A 5,000-nucleotide genomic window follows, 5' to 3' on the forward strand; every position below is an offset into this window, starting at 1 on the left:
ACACACACACACACTCCTGTGATCTTGATGAGACAAGTGCGTAGGTAACTCCTACCCCCCTCTTTATCGGTCAGTTAAGAAGCCACTGGTTATTACTTGGACGCAGATCCCCCACACACACTCTCTGACTGGCTGACTGAGGTGCATAAAGGGCAACACAGATCAGAGATCAAGGGGAAAAAACAAAGAAGGAGGAGGTGGCGGTGGGGGTGACGGATAAGAAGGGACCACCGACAGAGTGAAAAGAAGTTAGATGGGGGGGTGGACAACAGTGAGGCAGTGTGCTAATATGTCGTACCATACACGAATCCAGTCTGGATAAACATTTCCTGCCTTCTCTCCGCTGTCCAGTCTAATATTGGCAGAAAAGGCCCGAAAATGTATCATGAAAGCTGTAGGCAACTGAACTTCTTTATGGAGCTTGAAAGTGGTCCGTCTGAGTCTCTCACAAACTTCTTCAGTTGTAATAAAAAAAATAACTCTACTTAGTATCTACAATTGTTGTTCGGTATATTTCCTGTGCACTTTGTATCTGCTAGTGTTGGTGACAATGATTAGTAGTAGTAGAGTAAAGTAACTTAATTGATATCCGAGGGGGAATTAAAGGATTTATCCGGAGTTGGAACAAGTTTGCCTGATTTTTGCATGTTTGGGATGACTACAGTCACTCTAGAGCAAAATCAAGGCAAAAGGATGCGTTTTGAGAAAGTTTGATAATATCACGTTAGCCTCGTTAGCCATATCAGCTATGCAATATGAAAGATTGCGGGCATCGTTTTTCGGCGGTTACACACATTTCAAAAACACAACATTTTAACGTCTTGCACAGCTCAAAACAACATCACACTTGCGTCGCATCATCAGCTGTGGTTACTCGCTATGGAAATAATCATAGCTGATGATGCGACGCACTCGGCAATCTACTTGGTGGACTTTAGTGTCAAATAGTTGGCTTGACCGTAATTTAGATATTCTCAAGGTAGTAGCTTCACAAAACACATTCTGCAGACCTTTCAAGAATACATGAAGGGCTTTGGACACTTCGGTTTATGTGTGGATACCCTCAACATATTATGAGGTACGTGTGACGTTGTTTTGAGCTGTGCAAGACTTTAAAATGTTGTGTTTTTGAAATGTGTGTAACCGCCGAAAAACGATGCCCGCAATCTTTCATATTGCATAGCTGATATGGCTAACGAGGCTAACGTGATATTATCAAACTTTCTCAAAACGCATCCTTTTGCCTTGATTTTGCTCTAGAGTGACTGTATTTCATCCCAAACATGCAAAAATCAGGCAAACTTGTTCCAACTCCGGATAAATCCTTTAAGGTGTCACGCAGCTTACATGAATACACCTAATGCCCACATGGACATTTCAAGACACATATAGCTCAGGTAATCGTAAGGGAGTGAAAGTATATTTGTCCCGGACAGGGAGAAGAGTTGCTTACAAGATCACCATGTTTTTTTTTTGTCAGACAGAAATGGCAACCCTAATCGGTCCGCATGCGCAACGTACCCTCTATACTAGTGTTTCTCAACGGTAGAGAGCACTCATGGGGGGCATGACGTACCCTCTATACTAGTGTTTCTCAACGTAGAGAACACTCATGGGGGGGTTGAGTATCGAGGAGGACATAGCTGAGAGGGGGGTGACCAGTTGCATATGGGGGACAATATTTTATTTTTGTATATTAAAAGCAGGGTTATGATGAGGTCAAGGGGGCGTTTGTTCAAAAAAAAGGTTGAGAACCACACTGCCCTACAAAGCAAAAAGGCAGTAACTGCGCAGAGGTCAAAACTGAGTCAGTTGACTTTAAAATGATACTGCAATCCAGTTTAAGTGTTTTTTGGGAGATTATTGGCATGTGACATTTTTGTTACTTTATATTACCACCTTTTTTGAAGATCAATCATTTTATTTAACTTTAGACTTTTATATACATGGCATTAAAGTCATAGTAACTCATTTTAAACAGCAATGCAGTTACTGCCTTTTTGCTTTGTAGGGCAGCACTGCTCTAGACTCTCCCCTTCCCCCCAGCCCCCCAAAACACCCGATAGGCACCACTCACTTCACTGCCTCCTAGACAAAGGACCACTTTGATGTCATTCTTGCCCCCCACTTTGCGCTTCAGACAGTTAAGAGTGCAGACGAGGGGAGAGCGAGAGAGGCGATCCTCTTGAAAGAGAATGAGCAATTACATGCCTCTCAAGGCTTGTCGCGGTGAGGATGGGGGTACTCTCCCTCTCGGCAGGGTCTCAGTCATAATTAAGAAACCCGGTGGGCTGTGCTGGTATGGTTATGCCGCCTGGCAGGTTACGCTGGGATGGGCTGTAAAATCAGAGTTTGAATTAGTTAATAATTTAGGAAACCTGCGGGTATGGTATTCACCGAATTAAGTCCGCTCATTTCTTATCATTCTGTGATTTCAAAGAATTTCTGGTCTGCTAGTTCCAGTCAATGGTCACCATTGAAGTCTGTGGTTACCACTGCACAACCAGAAACCAAAATACAGTTCCAATGCTAACATTGTGGGCCCCATGAGAATGGTGGATGGTAAGGTCGATAGTGCCTGAAAGGCTAAGCGTTTCCTATGGCGCCTTGGGGCATGACATGCTGACTTTGTGTTACAGAAAGGTCCCGCAAAACAAACTGTTCACATTTGCAACCATCCTCAGACAACTTGGTTACATCGATCCTGTGTATATCCAAGGCACCTGACACCAAAACACCAAAGGTGTTCAAGAAGCCTTGGGGTACGTGTACCACTTGGGGTACGCAAGCACACGGCAGGGGGTACTTGGAAAAATGTAAGATGAACAAATGTTTGGAACAGAGTCACATTAGGATATGTAAAACAATGTAAAACATGAGTTAGGGGTTTAGGGAGTACACAAGACAAAAAAGGTTGGGAAAGACGGGTCTACAGAGACAGCAACATGACAAGGACGTGACTTCTGTGTGTTTGTCCTCACATGTCCAACCGGCGACGCTAAATGATCACACTGGTATCCTAAATAAGGAACACAGAGATTGGTAAGTGTGTAGTTGTTGTGATAGGATGCCAAGTGGGTTACATACTAAGCAAAGGGGCATGGGCATCCCTGCTGAGTTGTTGTGTTGACATGCTAAAGTGTTTAGACTTAAATTCATCTTGATCAGCGTAGAGACGATAGGTTAGCAGTTTAATCCAGCATTAATGTAGGCCTATCATAAATGATCCCAGGAGAAGAATGGATGGCCCTTTTAATGCTCCAGGCCAAGATATTGTTTGCAAATAATAATGGGAAACAAAGCAGAACACTCTTGAGAATAGAAAACGCATAATGACAATACTTTTTTTTACGTTTTTATTTCCAATTCTATGTAGCCTGTTTGCACAGATGCGCCGTTTGTCGGGTCCATTCACTCATTGCTGAAAAGACTCAGCTACATCATAACAACATTGCTATGACACTACCAAGATCTTTAAGTAACAGATGTAGACTTGGTCACTACAATTTTGGTCACAGTAAGGTTATAACACAGGCTGTGTGCAAAGGGGTTAACAGAAAGTGTGAGGTGTTTGTGGAGTGCAAGGGCACAGCAGGTAGCGTTATAGTTAGTGATATACACAGATAGGTACACAGAGATGTTTTAGCTTGGCCTCCTGAGAAGTGCTAGCACTCTCTCTTGCCCTCCCTCTGTTAGCTTTGTGGAGCTACCCTTCATGGCAGGGGGTCTTTGAGAGATAATGCCCCTGGAAAAGGGGTGAGGGGCGGGTAGGAGGGGAGGAAATATCCCCTTCCTTTTAAGCCTTTAAGAGGATAAAGCCTCTGGGGTTAGCTCCAGGCTCGAGCTCGTAAGTAAGGCTATCAAAAGAAACTGCGCTACGACACATCACATCACCCCAGGAGCATCTACTTAGCAAGAGAGCTAAAGGCGCAGCCTGGTAGGCTAGCCAGGGCACCTGTGTAAGGCTTTAAGATACAAATACTCTGAATGCATGAATGAATATGTGGTGAACATCAAAGTTTAAACTGTAGGGGGTACCATGCGCCCCCAAGCACAGTAACAGTGGTCCTGCAAGTTGGTGGCTTTGGGAGTTTAACAAAGCAAGATTGCCTTAGACTTTGACTTAGACTTTGCAAAATACAGCTCGATGTAGTTCTCCTAGGTTTTATAAGCCCGTTTAAAAATAAAAATTGAATTGTTAAAAAAAACGTCCACCAAAATAATTGTGTTGCAGATCTAAAACAATGTGCAGAAGAACTGAAGGCAACACAAAACAGTTCAAATTATGGTAAGGTCTCCGGATTGTTATTACTACCTTCTCCAAATATCCAAGAAAAGAACAATGCATAAAAGTCTTTAAACAGAGCAGTTTTTTTATTCTTTCATTATTATTATTATTACTATTACTATTACTATTACTATTACTATTATGATTATGCACAAAAGGCACAAGCAGCATTACACTCTAAAACTTTACTCTCATTCAGTGGGCAACTGGTCGTAATTTCAAACATTTATTGAACCCACCGCCCTGTGGTAAATGGCATGCAAGCAGTTGATCTCACCGATCAATTTTAACCATCACCTTCAGAAACCTCTTTTCACATTCTTTTTTGTAAAAAAAAACTTCAAATGGCTAGGTCCTCATCAAAAAGTCAGTAAGTCAGTGAGTGAGCCAGTCAATGTGAGTGTAGAGAGCAGTGTAGTAGTGAGAGGATGAGGGAGAAGAGGAAGGCAGACTGATCTCACAGAATTCCATGAAATGAACACGAACCCATTGAGACACAAAATATGTGTCAGTTTCACAGAAGTGAAATAGAGCACTTCCATGGGCCCATCATGGAAAGCACTTCCGTGACCTCCATCACGGAATTTATGGCAAAATCCTTGAAACTGCCACAGATTTTGTGGCTCAATGGTCCATGTTCATTTCACGGAATTATGTGAGATCATGGTGTTGCAGCCGGAGTAGAGTGCAGTGCTCCTAACCTTGATGGCTT

This window comes from Engraulis encrasicolus, chromosome 17 (genome assembly GCF_034702125.1).
Source record: "Engraulis encrasicolus isolate BLACKSEA-1 chromosome 17, IST_EnEncr_1.0, whole genome shotgun sequence".
Taxonomy (NCBI): Eukaryota; Metazoa; Chordata; class Actinopteri; order Clupeiformes; family Engraulidae; genus Engraulis; species Engraulis encrasicolus.